The sequence below is a fragment of the Sciurus carolinensis genome, unplaced genomic scaffold, assembly GCF_902686445.1.
Source record: "Sciurus carolinensis unplaced genomic scaffold, mSciCar1.2, whole genome shotgun sequence".
NCBI lineage: Eukaryota > Metazoa > Chordata > Mammalia > Rodentia > Sciuridae > Sciurus > Sciurus carolinensis.
Window position 1 is genome coordinate 399129 of NW_025920159.1, and position 27834 is coordinate 426962.

Sequence of the window (27834 nt, forward strand, 5' to 3'; positions counted from 1 at the left end):
TTCTTGCTATTTCAATAAGTGTGGTTTTATATTTTTCTTGTAGTGTTTATTTTGAAATATATAGTAAATATAACATGGAGATGGTAAGGAACAAAATCATTGCTACTTGTGAATTTATGCATGATACTCTCCATTCAACCTCTGAGCAAACAAAAATTATTATATAACTTGTATATTATGCAGAGGTCACCTGTTCAGCAAACTCAACTACTTAGAATACAGGCTTAGAATGAGACAAAAAGAAAAACACAATAAGAAATAGGTAAACAGAAGTGTTTGGTAAAATATGTATTTTAGCATAAAAGGGTTTTCAAAAACATTAGTTGTAGATAGATAAAATTTGTTTATTTTGTTTATTTTTATGTGGTACTGAGGATTGAACCCAGTAACTCACATATGCCAGGCAAGAACTCCACCACTGAGCCACAACCCCAGTCCAAGCATAAAGGAGTTTATGAGGACCTTACTCTAATGTAGGATAATGCTTATAGTTAACTTATAACTATATAAGTTATATATGCTTATAGCTGGTATACCAGCTCACTGCAAGTCAGAAAGTAAATCAGAAAGAAGTGATGGGTAAATTGTTGAAGAAATGGGTTTGGTAGCAAGTACATTGTTTCATCATTTGTAAGACTACACCATGAATTGTATCATTCAATTATGTATGTATAAAAAAGAAAAAAATTCTCTCAATTACATTTGACATCCTATTAATTGTGAAATACAACCTGATTTCAGAGATGCTATAATGTGGAGGATAAAGTCAATGGCAATCCTGTTTTTAAGTCTAATTATTTGTTATTTGTCTGACTTGGACCAGGAAACTTCTTTGAGAAAATTTCCTAATACATAAAAATGGGATAGTAAAAGGTCAAAGATTATTCTTTATCCTTTCCTCTTTACCTCTCCTAACCCATGGTTGTATCTGAAAATATCTACTGACTGGTTCCTATGGGATTGTGATTTGTAGGGATAGAGTCTTTTAGAAAGTACATTTTAAGAAAATTTGCAAACTTTCTAAATTTCATTATTATGATTGAATTCTAAATATGCAAAATTTCTGCTATTATAATAATGCACAATAAATATAGCATTAATTAGCAAATGTATCTTTTTAAACAGAAGTTTGAATTTTGTGTTGTTTGGCAAAGTAAAAATTTCCTGATTATATTCATCATATTCCTATTTTGAATACTCCCAGGAAACACAGAATGACATTGTTTTCTTGAGCAGTAAAATATTGATAACTTCACTTCTGTGTTCATTCTTTCAGAATTTTTTCAAGTCACATTCAATTGATAGTATGAAAAAGTTTAAGAGAATGCTATCCGTCACTCTTTGAGAATGCCAGAATATTGGTGAATCATTATCTGAAATAGCTGAACAAATGACTATTGAAGAAAACAGCAGCAATGCTAATAGTACATATTTGGGATGGAGGAGATGTTTCCCCCATTTAATTGCTTTATAAACAATGTGAATTCACTGTCCAGATAAAGTCATAATAATGTCCTCTTATTTCTCTCTCTCATAACCTGGTGTTTTAGGAAACAACATTGTATAGCTTTCTTGTACTTATTTGAATATTCTATATTCACTCCAACATTTTTACTATGCCTGTCTCAAGTCATAATGAATTATTCCATCCCACATATTTTTACTAGTTCATAAATAATGATACATTGCATAATGTTATCCAATTGTTAAATAACTATTTTTAAATTGACATTTAAATATTTGTGCTAGTCTTATAACCTGAATTAATGCAGCTGAAAAATGCATAGAACATTTGTGAAATTTGTGGTCTCAGCATAGTTTTTCAACATGCTATATGCATATTGACTACAAATTCTAAGATTCATCATGAGTAAATTTTATTGATTTTCAATTTTATGTTTGTCATGGATTCTATCTGTAGTATTGAGAGTACATAGAGCAGGTAGGCACATAATATTTCATGCATGTGACAGTCCATTTTACAACTCAAAGTAGTAATACACAGATAATGATATAAAATTAAGAGCTTGTTAAAGTGAATGAATTAAAATGTAAACTCAGTCACATTTTTAGAACAAGGTTACATATTCAAAATGAAAATACCCCTAGGAATGTTATAATTACCAGAAAGGAGCTTACATGACTGACTGCCAGTGTGTAATGACACACAGATTACCTCTCACTGTGCCAGAGATTCTGATATAGAGATTTGTGGCAGTAGGTAAAATATGGTTACCCTCACACTTTGCATTGTATGTGGATGCTTGTGCTCTGAGAGAGGGAAAGGTGTAGTGGAAAGGGATCTGCATTACATGTCAGAAGTCATGCCTTAGGTTTTGATATGCTGAAACACTTGGTTAGATAACTCCAGGGAAGTCATTTATTCTACCAAGACTTCAGAAATCATATTTCCTTTTCTCCAAAGGGTCATTATTTACTCAAGGATACCCATCGTGTTGGCAGAATAAATACTTTACAGTGTAGTTTTCTTTGCTTCAAAGTCTACAGCATTGTATCTATTGTCCCAGATCTCCTAGCTTTTGCTGAGACTTCACTGAGAGCTGCTGTTTTGTGTTTAATGTGGGACAAGAGAGATGGGGTAGTAGGAATTTTAATAAAATAATTTGGACATAGTTACATGGAGGAGGGAAAATATTTCTGTTGTATCAAATCCCAAAATTTATCTTATAATCTTCTATTTTTCTTACAAAATGATATCTGCTAGATACCTGAAACAAGATTCTAATTTTCTTTCAGAAACCCATTGAATTCTTGGTATTACTTAAATACAGTGTATTCAAGGGCATTCTTTGTTTGTTTTTTGATACCAGGGATTGATCCCAGTGGTGCTTCACCACTGAGTCACATCTCTAGCCCTTTCTGTGTGTGTGTGTGTGTGTGTGTGGTGCTGGGGATCAAACTCAGGGACTTGTGCTTGCAAAGCAAGCACTCTACTGACTTATCTATCTACACAGCCCTCTCTAGCCCTTTTTAACACTTTGAGATGGGGTCTTGGTAATTTGTTAATGGTCCTGCTAAATTGCTTAAGACCATTCTACATAGCTAATGCTACCTTTGAACTTGGTGATCCTTGTTAGCATGCCCAGCTCAGTGTGTTCATTTTTAAGATAGAAGAGCCTTGCCATTATGTTTGGTAGTGATATTCAGAAATAAAATAAGCACAGTATGCATCTTCATGGGTGGTTTATTGGACATGTTTGTCTGTGGGGGTAGAGGTGGTACTGGGAATTGAACCCAGGGCTACTTTACCATTGGACTCTATACCTCATTGTTTTTAGTTTTCATTTTGAAACAGTCTTGGTAAATTGCTGGCTTTTGGTTTGGTGATCCTCCTCCTTCAATTACCCAGGTAGTATGAGACACTGTACCTGACTAGGACACTTTTTCTTTTTTGGGGGGTATCAGTGATTGAACCCAAGGGTGGTACACCACTTAGAAACATCCTCATCACTTTTTATTTTTTATTTTGAGAAAGGGTCTTGCTGAGTTGCTCAGGGCCTCACTAAGTAGCTGAGACAGGCTTTGAATTCACAATCCTTCTGCCATAACCTCCAAAGCCTCTGGAAGTGCAAGCATGTACCATAACATTTGACTAATAAAGTCAGAATTAAGGACAGGTAGTTAGTGTAGAAATAGGGGATTGGGTCAAATAGAGGAAATGAAGCCATGAAGCCATCTGCCTCTGGAAGTTGGAGACTGCCCCTGGAAGAATGGAATGTCAAGGATCTCTAGAGCCCATTGATTACCAAATTTACCTGCCTTTATCAAGGACTGCAAGCATGGAGCTGCTAATTAATGCCCCCTGGGCTCTTACCTACCTGAATCACCTTGGCCCTCTCCCTTCCCATGGCTTCTCACTTAATGCAAAACCAGGCCTAGTCACATAGGCAGGAAGGAGAGATAAGGGAGGAGAGAACTAGAGAACAAAAGAGTCTTTATCCTATAAAAGATATAGGGTGCACTCACTTCTTGAGACCTTAGAACATCAGCCATGGCCCCCTTCTTCCTGCCAGGAGAAGTCTGTATTATTACCTTTAAATAAAACCTGCTTAATACGCTTGCCTTGGTGTGCTTCTCTAGTGTTCAATCTTCAACATTAGAAGAAGCAGAACTTGTCACCAGTAAATGGCGGTATCAGATTTGGAGGTCCCACTGAGACTTACACCAAGGTAAGTAAGCTTCTAAGTAAGCTTCTCTCTCCACTCACCCCATATCTGTTTGAGGTGCATCTTTCTGTCTCTTTCTTTCTAGAGGGCAAAATGGGCACCCGTCAGTTACGTAAATGCAGTTAGTGCAGCCGCCATTCTTAAGACTTGGGTGAGAGGTTTCCCGGCTCAGGCGAGTTTCCAATCACCTGCTCTGTAGGCATGTTGAACTCTGCTGAAGCCATTTCCTACTTTTATGTCCAGGTCCGGAGTGTAATTGCCATGAGTACACAGTGTCCCTAGTCCTGGTCAGTCCAGGATGCATGGAGGTGGAGGAAGTGTTGGAACAACTGTGGGGTTCTCAGCCTGGGCTATTCTAGGGTGGACCCCAAAGGTTCCTTCTCTGGATTCCCCCTTCTGACCACACTGAGGGGTATCCAGGGTGATCGGTAGATGAATGGCACTGAGGGAAAGCGCCAATTACCTTTGCCTTCGTATGGGCCTTACAGTGCACAACACTCCCGCACATCCACTTCCTCCTGGATGCTCCCCTTCCCTTGCTGGTCAGACATTAGGAGTTCAGACTGTAGGATTAAGGCCTGGTATGATTAGTATGAAAATGTCCAGGTTCCCTTTGTTTGAATAGTTAGCCTTCACTAGTCTATCTAGAGTCTCCCCATTACTGTTCCTGTGCTTAAATATGCTCACAGTGTTCTCTTTAAGCTGCAAGAGGGAGGCATTTAAAAACCCCTCCCGTGAGACTCTCCATGCAAATGGCGTTATATGCATAACAACCAACAGATGTCCCCTCACCATCCAGAGATTCCTTTAGTGTACAGGGCAAAAAGATAAGGCAAAGGCACACTTTTTACTTTTGTCATCTTTTTCATAATCAGGAGTTTATACTGGCAGGAGGAAAGCAGTAATGCTCTTAAGTCTGAATCCTCCCAGGGTCTCTATCACAGGGTAAACATGGACCCTAGTACTTTGCCAAAGAAGGCCAGAAATAACTTTGCCAAAGACAGGTAGTGAGAGACGGGTTTTGGTGGACTGACAGGAAGCTCAGTTAGGGAGATGTCCCTAATACTTCTAACTCAGAAGGGAGTTTCTCTCTCAACAGTATTGCCAGGTTCACCACTAGCCTTCATACTGCTAAATTGCAAATGATCAAGAAAAGTGCCTTCATATGTTACCATGCTTGACATCAATAATCTCTACCATGAGAGGTGAAAGCCTTGAGGAATTGCCTTTGTAGGAAGGAAGACCAAGGGGACCCTCCCAACATTAGACATACAAAAATTTAGGAAGGTTTTTTGAAGATCCTAATAAATATTATAATATAATAAATATTATGCCAGGTATTTGACTTCACCTGGAAAATTATGCCATTAACCATCTAGAGCACAGGCAGTTCCCAGAAACCATCCTAACTGGGATTCAGATAATGAGTAGGATGCCTAGAAAACTATATGAGGCCTTCAGGAAAATCCTGGTATTTTCACGGAGAGACTCAGGATTGCAATAAGAAAACACACCACCCTGAATCCTGAATCCATAAAGGGCCACCAACTTTTAAGGTACAAATTTATATTTAGTCAGCCCCAAATATTTAGAGGAAATTACAAAAATTGGCATGTGGCCCTCATCGATCCTTAGATGATCTTCTCCAGCTTGCACTTTCCATTTTTAATAAAGATCAAAAGGAAAGAAAAGGGAACATAAAGAAAAGAAAAAGGACTTATTAAAGATCATTCAAAATGACAGAAAAATTTAATGCCTTGCAATATCCATGCAATTCACCCATTTTAGGAGTTAAAAAGAAAACTGCCTAGTTCAGAACCTTAGAACAATGAAGGAGTAATTTCCCACACACTATAGTTCTTAATCCATACACTTTTATCTTGGATTCCAAATACTGCTTGGTTTATTATGTTAGATTTAAAAGATGGTTTTCCTGTTTATGCTAGACTCTGAATAGCAATTTCTGTTTGCCTTTGAGGAACCAAATACTTTATCTCAACTAACCTAGACAGTGTTGCCTCAGGATTTAGATGGGCTTCACCTGTTCCAGACAAACCTTAGCTAAGGATGTAGCAAAATTCAGAGATAAAACATCTGTGATTGTTCTCCAGCAAGTAAATGACATCCTTTATGTGCCTACACCCAGGAGGAATATGAAAAGACCATTGCAGAACTCCTAAACTTCTTAGCTAATAGGAATTAGAAAATCTCAAAAAATAAAGCTTAACTATGTCATCAACAGGCTCAATAGTACAGAAAATAGCCACCATAGGACAATTTTCTGCCCTAAGAATTTCAAAAAGGGGCCTTACTTCAAGCTCCTGTCCTCAGCTTACCAATGAAGCAAGATTTAACCTGTTTGTCAGTGAGGGGAAAATAAATCCTAGATGCACAGCTATAGGCAGCTCAATAACCAATGGCATATCTCAGTGAGGAACTTACCAAAGTAGCTTCATTCTCAAAAGTAATGAAAAATAAGGTCTCATAATTTTCTTTGACATCCAACCTGTCCTGATAGAGACAGCTAAATGCCCTAAGCCCAAGGTTTCTCTTAAAACCTGTTAGATCCTTCCAGATCTCAGTCAAGGCTTACATTGAAATGTACATAGAGGAAGCCTAAAGGCTCAGTAGGAGACCTGTCTCAAACCCAAGGAAAAAAAAGACAAAAAGAGTCTTACCTAAACTCCAGCAAAAGTAAATTTTATGGTGCTTTACTAAAGTACTTAATGGCTGTATCATTTTTTCCAGGACTCTTGTTTTTTTTTTTTTAATTCTATATTTTTTTGAGCTTATGATTTTTTTTATTGTAAACAAATGGGATACATGTTGTTTCTCTGTCTGTACATGGTGTAAAGGCATACCATTTGTGTAATCATAAATTTACATAGGGTAATGTTGTTTGATTCATTCTGCCATTTTTCCCTTCCCCCCACCCCTCCTACCCCTCCCCACCATCTATACAGTCCTTCCTTCCTCCATTCCTGCCCCCCTCCCTAAACCCAACTCCAACCCCAACACTAACCCTTCCCACCCCCCATTATGTGTCATCATCCACTTCTTAGCGATGTCATTCTTCATTTGGTTTTTTGAGATTGGCTTATCTCACTTAGCATGATATTCTCCAGTTTCATCCATTTGCCTGCAAATGCCATAATTTTATCATTCTTTATGGCTGAGTAATATTCCATTGTATATATATACCACATTTTCTTTATCCATTCATCAGTTGAAGGACATCTAGGTTGGTTCCACAATCTGGCTATTGTGAACTGAGCAGCTATGAACATTGATGTGGCTGTATCTCTGTAATATGCTGATTTTAAGTTCTTCGGGTATAGGCCAAAGAGTGGGATAGCTGGGTCAAATGGTGGTTCCATTCCAAGTTTTCTAAGGAATCTCCACACTGCTTTCCAGAGTGGCTGCATTAATTTGCAGCCCCACCAGCAATGTAAGAGTGTACCTTTCTCCCCACATCCTCGCCAACACCTGTTGTTGCTTGTATTCTTGATAATCGCCATTCTAATTGGGGTGAGATGGAATCTTAGGGTGGTTTTGATTTGCATTTCTCTTATTACCATATCTCTCACCATGCACAAAACTAAACTGGATTAAGGATCTCGGAATCAGACCAGAGACCTTGCATCTTATAGAAGAAAAAGTAGGTCCAGAGCTTCAACATGTCGGCTTAGGACCAGACTTCCTCAACAGGACTCCCATAGCACAAGAAATAAAAGCAAGAATTAATAACTGGGATAGATTCAAACTAAAAAGCTTTCTCTCAGCAAAGGAAACTATCAGCAATGCGAAGAAAGAGCCTACAAAATGGGAGAAAATCTTTTCCAATCATACTTCAGATAGAGCGCTAATCTCCAGAATCTATAAAGAACTCAAAAAACTCTACAACAAGAATGTAAATAATCCAATTGACAAATGGGCTAAAGAAATGAATAGACACTTCACAGAAGAAGATATACAAGCAATCAACAAACATATGGAAAAATGTTGAACATCTCTAGTAATAAGAGAAATGCTCATGATTTTTTTGATCACTTCTATTTTTTTTTCAACTAGAGTTTTGAACATCTGTTACATTGCAATGGAGATCCACCTATAAAGTTACAAGACTTTGATTTTGTGTTATTTGTATGTTGTGCTGTCTGATGTCATGTTTTGTGTGTATCAAAATTGAGTGCTCCTAAAATTAAAATTTAAAAAATGGATGCATGTACTCTTAATTCACATGATTTAAAAAGGTTCAATTCAAATTGGGTAAACTAATAAAAGTAAAATATCTTTGAAAATAACTCGCAAGTCTCTAGGTGGTCAAGCTAATAAAATATTGATGTTAATAAAGTGTCTAATATCAATTGTTTCTAGGACTTTTCTTCAACAGGAAAGAGACAGCAAATATTGTTCAGGACACTTGTCTGATATCTTGGTTTTCACAAAATAAGTGGATTAGAGTTGACATATATGGGATTACTCAAATGTGTTTTTAGAGACATCTGATTAATTTACAAAGTTAAAATGCTAATTGTTAAATAGCATCGAGTACTTTTAACTCCTTAAATCCATGGGGTATCCTACATAAATATTACTGGTGTTTTCATAGGTTGGTAAATAAAGGGTTTAAACTTGCTTTGTGTCATCACTAAACTATAAACAAGGTTACTAAGAGTTATGTCCTAACAAGTGCAATTCTATATACAAAGGATCCCAGAAGTTTCAACTGTGTTTCAATTAGAGTACTATAAATAACAAAATATTCAATCTTATTAAAATAGAGTAATTTGTATAAATTCAGAAATTTTATAAGAGTTGTTTCAGAATGTAAACAAAAATGGGTCAACAGATAGGAAAGGGAAAAGAAAATGTTTCTGGGTAAGAAAGTGCTTGTGTGATGAAATACATGAGGGTCTAAGTAAGTGCTACGAAAGTTTGTGTGTAAGTAAAGGGCAAATTTCAACAAGTTTGCATGTAACTAAGTTGGTTGTATGTATGTGAGAGTGTTAAAGCAATTTAAGGTTTTTCCTAAGGTGAAATACTTCTGTTGTGATATAAAACAAAGTTTAATCTATATGGTAAAATGACAAGGATTTCTTAGAAACACTAATTTATTCTTAACTTTGTGTCCATTAAGTTTTATTCTTTAGAGTAATTAATCTTAAAAATTGGGGTTTATACAATTATGGTTAAATGACTGTTAGAGTATTGTACTATGTTAAAGAGTCTAAATTTTTCTTTAAAAACAAAATTTGGTAATAAAAATTTGTCAAGGTAATTATGAAATGGTCACTCTTTGTATATTAAATGTGTCCATATTTTCCAGGTGTACAAGTTTTTAAAGCAGGGAATTTATCAAGCTGCTATTCTCCAGATTAAATGTGTCTGTAATGGTAATTTTAAAATTATAAAGAGTAAATTTTATTGGGGATTTATTTCTATCATTTAATGTTCTATTATAGGATGTGTTATCAATAGGGAATATGTAAATTTTGTTACTTTTTACAGTGAAATAATTTTAAATAAAAATGTATTTCTAAATGTTAGAGCCTGATTTGTTTAAAGGTTAATATTGCGAAACATAAAAGCATTTTACCACTTTATCACACAAAAGAAATGTTAAAAGCTCTCTCAGCCTTTCTTTAATTCATGCTTTAGATATAATGTTAAATTGTGTTAATTATAAAATTCATATAGACTCGGGAAACAGCATATGTAAACTACTTAAAATGATATTTAAGAAAGAAGCAAAGATCAACATCAGAATTAGAACACTTAAGATGTTCTGTAAAGAGCCATGCCTTACCTGAGATTAGGCTCTGCTTCCCACCTTACTGCATATTATAATGTCTCCAAAATAAGTCAAACTTCAGTTTATTTAAAGGTGTAGTCAAAAGATTGGTTCTTGTTGTATAAGTACTGTGATCTCAAGTAGGGGGGATATAATGTGGCTCTCAGTCAAAATTCAAGATAGCTGTTATACAAGCTGAATATATTTTTTTACTCTTGCTAATTTCATTTTGTGAAACTGTCACCTGTTAATATTTTGCAGAAGTAGCTGCTTCAGGAACACACAACCTAGTAACTTGTGATAATAAGCCATCACCTATAGAACACATAGTGGTAACTTCCAGTACTAATACAGACTCCAGTTAGATGAAAGGGTAAATAACTGTAAAGTTATAGACATTGAAGTTAAAGCCCAGTACTCCTACTTTAGCACTGGTGAGATTGGCTTGCTCGATGATTAAGATCAAACTTAGAAATTGGAATTAAATACAGAGGCCAAGGAAAAAAACAAAAAAACAAAAAACAATCTTGCCCTCAAAGTTAGCCTGAACCCAGGGAACAAGAGAAATTTTCTAAGGAGCATTGCAATTCTGGGTCACACAAGCTCCTGATCAAGGAGATTGTTGAGACCACTAGAGGTTGAAAAATTACTCAGTGCATCTGCTGCAGAGGAAGGTCATGAAAAAAGGGAGACATCCCTTGATGCTTCCAAAGAAAGCCACCTCATCAAGGAGACCCTGCCTAACCAATGGCACTGGTGGAGCTAAGAAGCTGCTCTTAAATTCTCTACAAGTGACCCTTGTTGGAACTCAGCTGACTCTTTAAAAAGACAGGAACAGGTTAATTTGACCAACTTGATCTTGGACACCCAGCAAAACAGTTAAAACCAAAATATAGCCATTTTTGGTCATTTAAAAGAAATAATAGTTAAATGTAACTTAAGATGTACACTTGTTAGTCCACTAGAATAAAGATTAAAAGCTACACATGGAGACTTAATATGTTTGCTTATATGATTATCTAGCCCTAAGTAACAGAAGTATAGACATCTGTACTAAACACAGGTTATACCAATAAAGGGATATTTTACAAACATCAGATTAAATGAAGTATCTTTACTATATTTTCTGGGAACATCAATGACATTAAGAGTTAAATGTTGTGTTTACATTCCTGATAACCTGAACAATGTTAAAGTCCCCAAATAAAGGCCTTGTCTTCTCCAGCCTTTGTTAGGCCTTACTATTGGAACAATTTCTCAGTTCTTCCACCTCCTGGTGAGAAATTGACTTCTGTCATATTCATGATATTTATTAGCATGTTTCAGATGCTGCAACATTTACTTTGTACTAATCTCATTTCAGTATTAATGTCTTTTTGTCATTCTCTCATAGAAGCACCCACCCCCAGATGACTTTACAATCTGCTCTTCCCCAACCAGACTTCTACCTTGGACCCTTCGATTGACCCAATTTTTAAAAGTGAACTCTAAATTGCTTGCCCCTCGCTGCCCCCTTTCAGCTTCAAAGCAGCCAGAAAGATCAGCGCCACCTTTCTTTTCTTACAGCATTTAGGACTTCCCAAAGCAAATGGGGGGAATGTAGCCAGAATTAAGGACAGGTAGTTAGTGTAGAAATAGAGGATCGGGTCAAAACGAGGAAATGAAGCCATTGAAGCCATCTGCCTCTAGAAGTTGGAGACTGCCCCTGGAAGAATGGAATGTCAAGGATCTACAGAGCCCATTGATTACCAAACTTACCTGCCTTTATCAAGGACTGCTAGCATGGAGCTGCTAATTAATGCCCCCTAGGCCCTTACCTACCTGAATCACTTGGCCCTCTCCCTGCCCATGGCTTCTCACTTAATGCAAAACTAGGCCTAGTCACATAGGCAGGAAGGAGAGATAAGGGGGGAGAGAACTGGAGAACAAAAAAGACTTTAACCTATAAAAGATGTAGGGTGCGGTACGCTCACTTCTTGAGATTTTAGAACATCAGCCATGGCCCCCTTCTTCCTGACAGGAGAAGTCTGTATTATTACCTTTAAATAAAACCTGCTTAATATGCTTGCCTTGGCGTGCTTCTCTAGCGTTCAATCTTCAGCATTAGAAGGAGCAGAACTCGTCACTGGTAAACGGTGGTATCACTAGGACATATTCTTGTAAAAATATTAGTTATTGATCGACCTTTATTTTTTACATGAATTTATATATTGTTCTGAGAATTGAACCTAATGCCTCAAACATGCAAGGCAAATACTCTATCACTGAGCCACAACTTCAACCCCAGGACATATTCTTAATGAGTATTGGATTACACAACATACCTCTTTTTTAAAAAAGCTATGATTCAAAGAAAATGAACCTACTTTTTTGAGAGCTAGTTAATGTTTTAGACTCATTGCATATTTTCTGAAATGTTTTAATATTATTTATAAAAACATTCTTAGTTTGACCAACTTGAAATGTTTATAATGTCTAATTTTTTTCAAGTAGTATATATTGTTTCCTTTAATAACATTCCCTTTAACAATAGCAACTTTGACAGGTAGTAGAGAAGAAAAATTAGAAACTGTTGGATTTCTTCTTCACCAGACTTACTTGATGTAATACTTGAGGGCATCATAATAGACATTGATGAGATTGCAGGTAGCAACAACTACCAAAATCTGATATTGCATATTCCCTTGCTTTCATTAATAGCTTTGACAGAAATTCTGCATCTTTTTGTTCAGTGCCTGATAATTGCTTTTATCACATTCTTTCCTTATGGAGTTTAGGTTTGTTGTTAGCATAAAAATTATTTTACAATAAAGAGAAGTGTATAATTTTTTCTAAAGTACCTGCAAGAATAGAGAATTCTGAGCTCATCAAAATTTTTAAATGTTAATTTTTTAAAAATTTTTCAAAAATTAATTCATACCATTTCCCCTTAAATTTAAATATAAATTATCATATGAAGCAGCAATTATGTTCCTGGGTTTATACTCAAAAATGTTGAAACAGGTTTACAAAGTCTTGTTCATATTATTTGCCACTTATAACTAAATAACTTTTATTTTTGGTACCAGGGATTAAACCCAGGGGCACTTAAACACTGGGTCACATCTTCAGCCTTTTTTATATTTTATTTAAAGACAGGGTCTTGCTGAGTTACTTAGAGCCTGGCTAGGTTGCTGTGGTTGGCTTTGAACTTGTGATTCTTCTGCCTTAACCTCTTGAACCACTGGGATTATAGGGATGCACCACTGCACCTGGCCTAAATAATTTTAAAGTATTATATTTTAGGAATGTTTCTGCTTGGTAATAGACCTGTGATTGTTTAAAGATTCTTTATATTAAAATCTCAAATTTGGGACAATAATTAATTTTATAGTTTGTATAAATGATACTTAAGTTCTTTTGTTTAATTCATTAATTGACCCTTTCCTCGATGTCTCTCAATAGAAATATAAGTCCATTAGGCAAGGATTATATCTTTTACATTGTATAGCATGATTAATCATAAAGCACAAACTAGGTAGTGAATTCATGAAGGAATAGATGTAAACAATCTTGAGATAGTTAAAGTCAGCAAATGGATAGAATGATTATATTAGCTTTGTGATTATCTACTAATTTTTATTACATGAGAAAGGGATACATATTAGCTAAATTAAAATATTTTTAATATTTTTATAAATATTTTTATAGAAATTATTTAACTCTATTGTTTGTATGAATAGACCTAGACATGGGTTTATATATAGTGATCTATGTATTGTGCTTTGCTTTCTCAATCCTTCCCATGTGATCCTGAGTCTTGGGCTGGTGATGGAACAATTTTCAAATGCTGTGAACCACAGAGCCTGTGGTGAAGACTGGCAGGCCTTCATCAACTCACAGCATGCATTCCTCCCTCCACCAGTATGTGAGGTCTTTTGAGAAACCCCTATTGCAGAGAATCCACAGTGTTACTGGAGGAAGCTTTTGCTCCATCATGGCAATGTCCAGAAATGGAAGCAGATTTAGTTTCTATTTAGTATGTTTGTTTTATCTAACTTTCTGATTGTAGAACATGCATGTTGATAGGCTTTAGTCTGCCAGCTTCTATTATCTGCTTTCACTTTCCCAGTTAAAAAAATAAGTTAAGAGTAAGAAGCACATCAGAAAGTTGGAAGATCCTAGAGATGGTATTTTTGAAACTACAGAAAAGTAATATTTGAAGACCTGTCCATCAGAAAGGAACCAAATTCATAAGAAGGACATGCAGAATTTCAAAATGTTTTGCAGCTTAGTGTGGTGCTAAATTTAGAATCATACCTCACTATTGCTTGAAATAATCACTATAGACTAGTACAGTAATTAGATTGTCACCTCAGTTGTTATTATTTTATTACTGAGTTCTTTTGAATATCCAGGAAAATACATATCTGAAAATTTCTCTTTCTTTTACATCTACTTCCCTGATCAATTTTGGTGGTGTGTATTTTTAAATTTTTCAAAACAATTTTTAGTTGCAGATAAGCACAAGGTCTTTATTTATTTATTTTTTATTTATTTTTATGTGGTACTTAGGAGTGAACCCAAGTGCCTCACATGTGCTGGGCACACAGTTTGTCACGGAGCCACAACCACAGCCCTGGTAGTTTCTTTTTTAAAATTCATGTCTGATTTGACTTTTGCAACATGCTATGTTTTTAAACATAACAATTCAAAATTTCTTGAAATATTTTTTGAGGACCAGAACTCAGTGGCAATTGACCACTGAGCCACATCCCCAGCCCTATTTAATATTTTATTTAGAAACAGGGTCTCACTGAGTTACTTTGTGCCTCACTTTTGCTGAGACTGGCTTTGAACTTACCATCCTCCTGCTTCAGCATTACAGGTGGGTTCCACCACAACCAGCTAAACATAACAATTTTATTGTTTCATTAGATAATTATATTTACTGAAGTTTCTGAGCATTTTTTCTACTGCTCACATTTTTTCTTGCCATGGCAGATTATATCCTGATGCATTTCATGAAATTTGGGTATATAAATGTCAGGAGCGGGCTCTGAGGGCCCCAGAGCCACACCGTGGCCTGATCTCTAAGATGGCACCTGGCAGCTTGCCAGACATAGCTGCACTCATATACAAGTTTTAGGAAGTAACTCTGGTTGGCTGTTGTACATGAGGCAATCCTGGTATCTGCCTGGAGACTGTTCCTTGATAGGCTGACTTTCCAGGTAGTCTACTCTCTGATAGGCTGATGTTCTAAATATAAGTCTGAGACTTGCAGAATAAACTCCTTTTGGTTCCTGTGATCAAGAAGAGCATACACGTTGTGATTGTCCCCGTGGGCAGTGGGCAATCATAAGTGGTGCCGAAAACCGGGAACTCGAGTTACAAAGAAGGAACTGATCAGGTAAACACAGGGTAAGTAAAGTACAGTCTGGCCAGGTTGAAGTTCACGGGATAAGCGACGGTGTTAAAGTTCGCAGTATAAGCGACAGAGACTAAGTGTTTGTGTGTGCTTTCGCTTTTGTTTTATTAGTTAAAGTGGTCTGCCTTTTGGTTTGTTTACCGGTAGCTAATGGGCACTGAAATGTCATGAATGCGCATGGAAGGTCCCTTAAAGGATTTGCCCTACAGATCTAAAAGGTCCCTTACCTCCTGATACTGTTGGAATTTTATTAGGTAGGAGCTCTAGTGCACTCAGGGAACTTAGTTATCCCTGGAGTTATTGACTCTGATTTTACAGGAGAAATTATGGTTCTTGCGCATTCTTCTCAAGGAATTATCTCCATATCACCTGGGGACCGCATAGCTCAGCTTTTGATTATTCCCAACCTTCATAATAATTTTCCATCAACCATAGCAACTAGGATAATTGCAGGTTTGGGATCTTCTGGGGTTGATTTTGCCTGTCTTACCAAGGACTTAAAAAATAGGTCAATGCTTAAAATAAAGATTAAAAATAGAGAATTTTTGGGACTCCTAGATACAGGAGCTGATACTAGCATTATTACCCTAAAAGATTGGCCAAAAGAATGGCCTCTACAAGTAGTGGAACAAACCCTGAGGGGACTGGGTGTAGCTACTAGCCCACAAAGGAGTAGTTCTGTATTGACATGGAAAAATGATGAGGGCCAACAGGGAACATTTCAACCTTATGTCCTAGACCATTTACCTGTTAATTTATGGGGCAGAGATATTCTCATGCAAATGGATTTAGTACTCAGTATAGAAGGCCATTATAGCCAAAAGGCTCAAAATCTAATGATAAAACAAGGTCATAAATGGGACAAGGGGATAGGCCGCTATGGCTAGGGAAATACCCAGCCAATTAGTGTTAAGGGCAATAAAGTTTGCAAAGGCTTGGCTTTTTCCTTGGGGCCACTGAACAAAAGTATGTAAAAATAACTTGGAAATCCAATGCACCAGTGTGGGTCTCTCAGTGGCCCCTGACATTAGAAAAACTTAAAGCGGCCCAAGAACTGGTACAACAACAATTAGAAGCAAATCATATTAGACCTTCAACTTCTCCTTGGAATACCCCTATTTTTAATACTCCAAATATAGTATTATGCCACTCTGAGGAATATATTTTAAAGGATATTTACTCTGAATTAATAGAACAACTCAAATTATGGGGACTCATTATAGCCCCTGAAAAGGTTCAAGTTGGTACTACACAAGAATTCTTAGGAGCCCAATTAATATCTTACAAGGGGATCCCCATCCCACATCTCCTAGAGAGCTCACTCCTGAATCACATCTGGTTTTGAATATTATACAAAAAAGATTAGATGAGGCCCAAGTAGATCGTATTGATCTCTCTCAAAGTCATTACAATTCATTGTTATTCCTAACAAGAAACTACCCACTGGAGTCTTTTGGCAAGAGGGTCCCTTGTTTTGGGTCCATCTAGCCTGTTCACCCAATAAAACTCTCTCACCCTACCCTGAAGCAGTAGCTCAAGTAATCTTAAAGGCACTTAAATCATCTATCACAGTGTTTGGAATTCATCCAGCTACTATCATTATTCCCTATGATAAGCATCAACTTTCTTGGTTATGTAATTTCATGGATTCTTGGACTGTTGTTAGATGCTCCACTCAAGCTAACTTTGATATTCACTATCCTAAACATCCTTATATACAATTTTGTAGTAATAATTCTGTAATATTCCCAAGAGTTACCTGACAACAACCTATTCCTAAGGATCCTGTGATTTTCACTGATGAATCCAAAACAGGGACTGGAGATATTTGTTATCTAGATAAAGTCCAAACATTCCTTTTCCCTACTCAGATAGTTTATATGTAGTTCAAACTCTCAGTAACTTAAAATGTGCAGGGCTTATTGCCTCAAACTCTACTATTTTTTATCCTCTACAGACTTTACTACAAATGATTTGGGATTGTTATAATTCTTTCTTTATTGGACATATCAGGGCTCATACCAATTTACCTGGACCTTTAGTTTTACGGAATAATGTAGCAGACATAGCAACTAAGGATTTCCACATTTTTTCTGCGTTTGAGGCAGCAAAAAAATTATCATCAACAATTCCATGTTAATTCTACAACATTAAAACTGAAGTTTCCCATTACTAAAGAAACTGCATGTGCTATTGTTAAATCTTGTGGCCAGTGTACAGTCCTCCATCATCCACCTTCTATAGGAGTTAATCCTAAAGGATTAACTTTAGGATCCTTTAGGAGTTAATCCTAAAGGATTAATCTGCATGGTGGGGAAACTGAGGAACCTTGCAGGAATAGGGCAAGGGAAAATTCAAGATCCACCTCCGGGAATAGGTATGGCAGGAAAATAGGAACCTCTCAGGAGTCTCTGGTCAGAGCAATTTAAGGGCGAGGGATAGTAAAAAGAAATAGGGTCAATCAAAAACTAAAGGTTGCAAAGGACACTACAGTTGAAGTGTAAAAATGCGTGTATTATGTGTTTGTGTGTTTGTCAAATTCAAGAGTCTTGCTCTAAGTAGCGAGGTAAGCTGAAGACCCTGTCTCTTTCTCTGAGGCAGTTAGGTACTCAGGTAAGCTGAGGACCCTGTCTCTAGTGCAGTTAACCCCTGTCCTAGGGCAGTTAGGTACTCAGGTAAGCTGAGGGCCCTGTCTTCTAAGGCAGTTAGGCACTCATTATAGCTGGCCAGGTGATGAAATATAAACAGAATGATAAAGGAGCTCCAGAGTATGTGTATTGAGTATTGTTTGTGTGTTTGTACTGCTCTTAGTGTGGCCTTTGTACAGTGAAGGATGGATTCAGAAATATCATGAAATCAATCTGAAAGGATAATTCAAAAAGGAGGCATGAAAAATATATTACAAGGAGAAGTGCTGGGAGAGATTAAAGAGGAAGTTAGCTGGGGTAACCAAAAACAGGAAAGTTCTGGAGAGGAAAGAAACACTGGGGAAGAATTGGAAAATAAGGAAACCACTGTATGATCATATGTTCAAACTCTAGTAGAAATAAGCCCAAGGTTTATAGAAAAAAAGCTGCTCAGTGTGCCACAGGGGGATCTTCATAAACATCATCTAATAGCAACAGAAACGAACTCTTAAAGAGAACAAAGTGAGGAAGGATTGAGTGTTAGTAACCTAGAAAACAATTACTTGGAAAATTTAAGAACAAGGGAAAAAGGAGAACTAAATCTAATACAAAGAACCCCCAAAAGAAATAACCAAGTGGTAGTGAAAATTTAAGAATAAGGGAAAAAGGTAGTAGAAAGCTAAACTTCAAAACTTCAAAATTTGTAGAACCTGCCTGTATTTGAGGACCAAAATAGAGATACCATCAACCATTAGAAAACTTTAAAAAGGCAGTTAAGACTGATTGGAAACAGGTATGCAGAGCAGTGTTATCTGGAGGACAATGTCTAATTGGAGAGCTCAGTGGCAAGAAATAGCTGTTGAAACTGCTTGCAGAAACGTAGTAGCAAGATTTCCTGGTAGAAATGTTGATATGCTAATAGAAGGCTAGTATGATACTCAAAATCAATATGATCCTGGAGTGTATTCACAGATATACAGCAGCAAAGAGACAATGCTCTAACAAAAGATAAGAGATAACTATAGTAAAATCTGTTACACCTTATGCCCCAGGTCTTTGTCCAAAGTGTAGAAAAGGAAAACATTGGGTTAACGAGTGCAAATTACTGATGTTGAGGGCAAGATGTTACCAAATAATTTAAGAAACAAGGCACAGGGCTCTTCAACTTAAGGCTCACAAAATGGAAGCAGCTGTTATAGCCCTTGTAGAGTTTAAGGAGTAACAGATCTTTTTGCTGAGAGTGATTGCATCACTCAGGCAATTCCCAAATTGGAATTGGTGGGACCCATAGCCCCTCATAAGCTGATTTAGCCACATAGATGGTTTTCATCTTTTTCTCAGTAAAGCAAGCTGCTTATTTTCATCCTGTGTAACTTTTTAATTCTTCACATTGGTACCTCATCTTTAAGGAGGGTTTATAAGTAAAAGGAAGTGCACTGATTAGAAAGTTAATGGAGTTAATATTGAAAAATGTAGAGAGGGTTAAATAGTTTTTTCAGCATAATTTGGCACCAAATTTTGGGGATTTTTAGGTTTTACACTAGTAGGCTTGGGTGTGCTTATATTAATTCTATTCTGCATCTACAAATGCCTCAAAGTCAGTCAACAGGCTTATAATGTGATCGTAAGATAAGATTTCTGAAAGTGTAGTCTCTCTCTCTCTCTCTCTCTTAAGCAAAATCTTTCTCTCTTATGCAAAGTCTCTCTCTCTCTCTTCTCTTAAAGCAAACAAACCTCAGTTCCTCTATCCTCTATACCCACACAAAGTGTTGCTGCAGGCAGTGACAAATTGCCATGGGCGGCAACAGTTACTCACATTCCTGAATTTGGTAACCTTAAACAACTTAAAACGGACAATGGCCCTGCTTATACTTCAACCTCTTTTAACCGATTTCTCACTAAATTTGAAATAACTCTAACCACAGGTATGCCTTATAACCCACAAGGACAAGATATTGTTGAATGTGCACATCTCACCCTCAAAAATACTCTTTAAAACAAAAAGGGGGAATAGGGGAGACCTTCAGGTCCCCTAAAGATAAACTTTCTCTTTGCCTCTTTATTTTAAATTTTTTAACTCTGGATAATGAGGGTCACTCTACCACTGAGAGACATGGCAATCATAAACAACATGATAGAGCGATGGTAAAATGGAAGGATGTTCTTACTGGACAATGGAATGGCCTGGACCTGGTGCTTTACTGGAGTCGTGGCTTGATTTGTGTGTTTCCACAGGAGAAAATGTCACCTATCTGGGTTCCTGAATGGCTGACTCGACCGGTGGCAATGCTACCAACAAGGAATTCAGATCAACAAAATGAAGACTCCAAAGACACTCCTGATGATCATGCTATTGACAGTCTTTCACTCCTTAGCCACGCTTTCTTTTTGCCCAGGTGAAAATGGTTCTACATTTCAAGAATACATAAAAACTTAACAGGAGATGCTGTTTTACTTTCAGAATGGGTACCTCACAGACATAATGCTACAAGAACTACTTTCAAAACCCCTAGAATCTTCCCTCCTTGTAATCCTAAACACAGTACACCTCCTATATGGACAGGTTGTCAACATGCAGGACCAGCGACTCCTGTACAAAATGGATTTTTTTTTACTCCTAATTTCACTTCTTTCACTGCTAATGATAACTTCACTAATAATGTTTAATTCGGCATGAAACATGTCAACCCCTTTGACAATTGGATGCTTTTCACTGCAGCTTCAGGATATACTAACTTACAATCTTTTTTCAGTCTCTTAGGAGGGGCATTTCGGCTATGTACTTGGAACTCCTCTACATGGACAAACAGTTCTAGGTTCACTGGTGCTGCCTCACAATCTACGTGTACCAGAAATATTACCTTTCCACCTACCCCAGTTTGTGTGTCCCCCCCTTTTTTATGTTTTGAACTTCTTCTCTTCTCAATTGCACCTCAAGCAAATTTGTATTCCTACCTTCCTACCTGTTCCAGTCTCTGTTACAGATACAGAACTGCCAGTACTACTATCTAGAGACAAGAGAGATTTTGGCATCACAGTGGCTGTGGTCACTGCAATAGTGGTTTCTGCAACAGCAACACTAGCAACTGCCATACCTACAGCAACAGCAGTCAATCACTTGGCCAAAAATACAGCTACAGCCTTACAGACTCAAGAAGCTCTAAACAACCATTTTAAGGCAGGCATACTCCTTGTAAATCACAGAGTGGACTTACTACAAGAACAAGTGGATATCTTGCAAGAACTTTTGGGACTGGGATCTGTTTATCCTTTAAGAGCAGTGTGTGTCACCCCTATTGCTTATAATAACCTTAGCTCTGTGGCTATGTTATCTAAAATGCTCTCTGTCTACCTTACTGGCAATTGGTCATCTATGTTTGATAATTTAAACAGCTACAAGCTGAAATACTCAGAGTCAATGCCACCAGGGTTCAAGTTGCATCGGTATCTGAGATGTTCTCTTTGTTATCTAAAGCCCTGGGATTGACAAAACAGTGGGCTGGAACAGTAGCTGTTCTGATTATTATCTGCTTAGGGATAGCCTATGTCTTACACAGCCAAATCAGAGCTCACCAAGATGCCCAACATCATCGACGGGTTATAGTACAGGCTTTGACAGCGATTGAGACAGGCACATCCCCCCAAGTATGGCTAAGCATGCTGGACCAGTAGTCAAAGACGGGTAAGATCCGTGGAAATGCATACCAACCTAAGACAGGGTTCTGACGCCTGGAGGTCAGAATTCCAATGACGGATAAGGATGTAATTTGCCATGGACAACCTAAGACAGGCATGGTCCCAAGTCATCTTTTCTTTATTTAAAGAATAAGGGGGAGATGTCAGGAGCGGGCTCAGAGGGCCTCAGAGCCGCACCGTGGCCTGATCTCTAAGATGGCGCCTGGCAGCTTGCCAGACATAGCTGCACTCATACAAGTTTTAGGAAGTAACTCTGGTTGGCTGTTGTACATGAGGCAAGCCTGGTATCTGCATGGAGACTGTTCCTTGATAGGCTGACTTTCCTGGTTGTCTACTCTCTGATAGGCTGATGTTCTCAATATAAGTCTGAGACTTGTGGAATAAACTCCTTTTGGTTCCTGTGACCAAGAAGAGTGTACACGTTGTGATTGTCCCTGCGGGTGGTGGGTGATCACATATAAACTCATGCAGTTTTCATCTATGGGTAATGTGTGTAGCCTTTATCTGTTTAAGTGTGACCATACAAAATGATGTGCTGCAGTGAGCTCACACTGAAAGATGATTCTTAAATTTTCAGCAATTTTGCCTCTTAAACACGACTATCATTAATTTTTAATCATATAAACTTATAATTAAGGTAAATTCAGAAACAAAAGTAATGAATATGCAAGAGTCATTATTTCTGATTGTTCTAGTGCTTTCTACTATTATCTATGCAGAAAGAATTACTTCTGTGGTATATTTATTACAAAGTACCATGTAATGGTGTGCTACTGGATGTTCTTCCCATTGTTATACATTCAGTGTCCTGTTGGTAGGGTGAAGTCTGCTATGGAGGACTGTTGCGGAAGGAAATCAGAAAACACTATTGGTCAGGGCTTGGCTGACTGTTGATTGTCTAAACCAGGGGTTTATTAGTACATTTTTAGGTTTTGTGGACTACAGTCTCTGTTGCATTTTCTTTTTTTTTTTTTTGATTAGTAACATTTAAATGCAAAAACAAAACAAAACAAAACAAAAATATACAACCAAAAACATGTTTAGTTCAGGAACCATACAAAAACATCTATTCTTGTACTGGACTCTTGGTCTAGATTTAAGAAAGCAATGTTGAAAGTGTTAGGAAATGAGATAAAGTTTAAATTTACTGGATCAGTATCTATTATGTAGTGAATGGCACAAAAATTGAGTAAGTAAGTGTTCTTCTGGTTCTCAAAAACTACTACCTTATTCAGGAAAGAAACCTCTTACACCACTGACAGATTAGTAAATTTCTGACACAAGCCTGCATTGTTTTCATTTTTCTTGATGGGATCAAAACTACCAAAGAGCAGTTATAGTTGAATCATACTTGTTTGTTATTACATAATGCTTGGTTTTGTCAGGTAGTAGTCAAGCTTTTATTCATAGTCTGAGAATACCAAATTTACTTCATAATTCTTTTGCAAGAGACAGGTGTTTCTGTGAGGTCTCAGTTGCAGTTTAGACACCCAAGGTACCTTTTATCCCACTGCACACCTAAACCCAAGCTCTTTCCTGCCAGTATCATCAACCCCTACCAAGAAAGTGACAGTCTGTCTATGGTTAGGAGCTCTTGACTTTCAGTTCTCTCTTTGTTAAATTTGCTTCCTGGGTATTGTTTATACATTCTTGCAACCACCTTTCCATATTTAAGATTTATATTTTGATGTACATTTCATTGAGGTTGGAAAATTTTCAAATGTTGCTAGAAATATAAGGCATGTTTAAATTCTTCAACATTTTTTAAGTGTGACAAAAAATTTGTGACTGTAGATGTATCTGATATCAAATTTTCAGAGATTAGGAATCAATCACCAATACAATGATTGTTGCTCCCAAGTTAATTTTTTGTCTGAATATCAACATAAAATTTCTACAGAATCTCTTTATAATAGAAGTGCCTTCCATTATCATTTGTAACTGCTTATGAATGTGAATTGGAATTTTTTTAGTATTGTTACCAAGGCAAATACAGAAATAGGATAAATTTTAATATTGATTTGGTAAGAAAATGTTGAGTTCAATTTTTAAATACTATATTTAAATAACTAATATTCATTAAAAGTTTAAGTTTATATTTCCAGGCTATAATTTTTATTCATCTCTGGATAATGACTTGAATGCAAGTTCTTTCATAATGTTTCATAATCCAAGAGTGTAAAGGGATTTTTAGTATTTCCTATTTGAAGACATTTGAGTTAATGTTTTTATCTCTTAACTGCACACATATGCACCTGAGTATAAAAATTGTTATGCTCTGATTTTTGTATGTTGGTTATCTATATTTTATGTGCAATTATAATTACATAATAGGATAAAATAAGTATTCATTATGTTAAAATTGTCTCATTTTCCAATACAGATATTGTTCACAAATATCTGAAAATGGCATCAGATATTGAGAGTCACCAAGCATCTGGGAAGTCATCTGATGAAATCCAGTCACCACAGCTGTTTGTCTCAGAAATCATAAACATAGACGGATCTCAAAGAAGGTAACACTTTAAAAATATATAAATATACACTTATATGTGTGTTTTTGTATATAAATAAACACACAATTTTTTTGTGTATACATATATATCATATGTATCAAGCAAATAATGCAATTTGAAAATTTTCATGAAGAGAGTTGTTATAATTATATCAGTGAGTTCCTTTTTTTTTTTTTTTTTGGTGCGGTGCTGGGGATCAAACCCAGGACCTCATGCTTGCAAGGCAGGCACTCTACCGACTGAGCTATCTCCCCAGACCAAGTTGCTTTCTTAATATTTCCTTTTTCCTAATTACTATTCCAAAGCAAATACACATTAATCATAGTATTCTATATTCTACAGAATATGGAATATTCATTTTTGGTTCCTTGTTGAGGAAAAGTAATTTTTTTTAATTCCAGAAATCTAGACTGACATCATTCTAGAAGGCATTAGCAAAGTCTTCTTTTCAGAAAATGTGATTTCGGTAATATCTCTTTGGGATTCATTTGGACACTTCATAATCAGATTTTAAGAGAGAAAAATAAAATAGACACCAGTTTTTTTTTTCCCCTTGCTTTATAAGTATCAGTATCATTTTCTTTGTGGTTCATGGCACCTAGAAAACCCTATTGTATGTAGTAAATTATTTCTCTATGTAAGTTATGCAACATATTTCCTTTTTTATCAATAGTATATTATAACTTTGAAGACAGAAATTATGACTTTTATCATTTCACTATGTTATGTATATTAATATTTTTCTGCAAGAAATAAAATATTTAAAAACAGAAGTTTGTTTCTTTTCTTGTAGCTGTAGAGACAATGAAGATTAGAGTGTCTGTCCTGCTGGTTGATTATATTTTTATTGTTAATAGATTGTTTCTGAGTGAATTAAGGAAAACAATTTCAGTGTTCTCTGTAATAAATTAACACTTTCAATTCTTGAGATCAAGATATTTGTGTAATTATATAGATATATCAAAATAAAAATAAAATTGTTCTTAGTTTTCTTTATAATATATGTTATTTTATTACATATTTAAAAGATTTTGCAATTTGGGTCTACATGTGTATTGTCTAATTCTTTCATTGAATTATAGATTTACCTCCAAGATGTGACATGGTATAGATTATATATATATTTTTAGGTTACTACATTTTAGTATCTAGAACAAATTATTTTTTTATTCCTCCCTTTGAACATATACACATGATCTATTTCTGATTCATCATGGCCTAACTGATGATTTCAACTTTACAATGCTGAAAAATCAAAACACATTTATTTCCCAGACTGGCAATATGCACTATGATACTATTTTGTGATATGGTATCACAGCTCCCAGTTAGCCAGTAAGTCACAGGACTAAACTATAATACTCTACAGAGTTCTGTGTTGCTAAACTGTCATATTCAGTGAGTTAGGTATATTTCAGGGTATTACCAACTTAATAATATTTTCAAATTAGAATTGGTTTAGCAGGACATAACCCTATGGTAAGTTGAAGAGCATGTACTCTTATTCAAGAATACTTTTGGAGATTTTTTTGTTTATTGTTCTAGATGAGTTTTAGGCATTTCCTTGTTTTTGGCAAAAATAATCTTGGTATTTGATTTGGGTTTTATAAAATATTAAAATTAATATGGTGATCACCACTATTGCATTTTTTAGTCTAATTGGAATATTGTATATATCTGTGTTTAAGTCTTTTATCTCTCAGTAAATATTTACTCAGATCCTTTTTTATCTCTTGTATTTCATGATTTTATTATGAAGGAATTTCTTTTTATAAAATTTACATTTCTTGATGTGATGATAAAGGCAAGTTTCTCCTTGAAGTTTGAGCTCACATTTTAGAGTTAAATGAAATAGAACAATTTTTACTTCTATTAACAGCCAAAAGAAAGTGTTTTAATTTTCTTTCCCATATTGTATTTAAAATAATAATATCTACTTGTTTAATTTTTTATATCGATCACATGTTGTTTTGTCTGCCTGTTCCTACCATATGGTGTAAAAATTTCAAAGTAAATTGAAGATAATTTTACTAATGGAATGACCCCAAAATAACTGAGTCCAATTTGTCTTATATCATTTCTGTAAAACTGCATCATATATGTTTGCTTTCACTAGTAAATATTTTGACTTCAATATATTATATATAATCAATGTAGGTAACTTTGTAACTGCAGTTAGCTTCAGCTAATTTTTGCTACAAAATAATATTCTGAAGTACATGAATCAAAAGTTAAATGCACTATTTTGGGTTTGATTACATTTGTTTCTTTTTCTAGGATTTAGAGAAATGGTTATCCCTACCTACAGGTATCAGAATTTCTGATGGATATCTGGAAAAGTTGCAGATAAACAGTCCAACATTTGATCAACAATTAACCTAGAGGTCTCATAGAGCTTTCTTAGTAAGTTTTTGGTATCCTACCTGCATCATCAGATCTGCTTTTTCTATTATCTGAATGTAAACCTTTTAATTTTTTGGCAGTGATGGGAATTGAACCCCCAAATTTGCACAAGCTAGGCAAGCTCTGTCAATGAACTAAAATGCCATCCCTTAATGTAATATTATGTAAACCTTCTGGGTTTTATCATTTTCCATTCTTAAGGGTTTATTGGAATCCTTAAAATGCATGCATATTGGAATGGGATTTAAGTTGCATTATATTTTATTTTTGGTAAATTTTATTGATACAGGTTATGTACCACATATATCTTCTTAGATATACTGTACTGGATACAATGAACATTTTTTAATGTATATGGTTTATCCAGAGAAGTACCCAAACCATGACCCTACAATGAGCATCTGCAGTGATAACATACCTGTATGAGTAGTATGCACTTGAATAAAATTTTACAAATCCCAGAAATCCCCTTCTGTTACCTTTCTTTTTATTTAATAACCCTCACCTGTATCTATAATCCCTTTCTGTTTTATACCAAAGATAAGTTTTACCTGCATGCATCACACTATTTTGACCATATTATTTTATAGTATATTTTAATACCTGGACCTTTCTTATTCTCATAAGTACACATTCTTAATTACCTTTAATGCACTTAATAATTCTTTTCTCATTATTCTTCTTTAAACCACTGAACTTTGTGCAATTTGGTACAGAAATATATTTTCAAAAATTTACATAGACATGGAAATGTTTATTATTTACATATTTTGTGTTTAAGTACACACACATATGTATTATATGCTTTGGATCTTGATATTTATGAAAGTGTACAGTATGTATTTTTTGTAGTTGGCTCCTTTTGCTGTGTTAAGTTTGTGAGTTTTATTTATGTTGTTGCATATAGTGATATTTCATTTGTGTTTGTTGCATGCTGTTTCACTTTATAAGTATATTGGTTTTTTTAGTGTATTGCACTTTTTCAATTCTGTTGATGACCATTTTGCTTCTATTCAGTTTTTACTATTATCAGATAGTGCTAAAACCATTTCTGTGATTGTTTTTTGCTTAACATATGTAAGCACTTCATACCTAGGAGTGGAATTATTGGATCATATTGTATATATATGTTCAGCCTTTCTAGAAAATATAGAAACAGTTTTCCAAAGTAGTTGTACTAATTTATACTTCCAACAACAATGTA

At 35.7% G+C, this 27834-nt stretch overlaps 1 pseudogene; it reads left to right on the forward strand.

The window, feature by feature from the left end:
- Positions 1–1306: 1306 nt before the first annotated feature.
- The window catches only part of LOC124974648 (cyclin-dependent kinase 17-like), an 83510-nt pseudogene continuing 56982 nt past the window's right edge, over positions 1307–27834 (forward strand).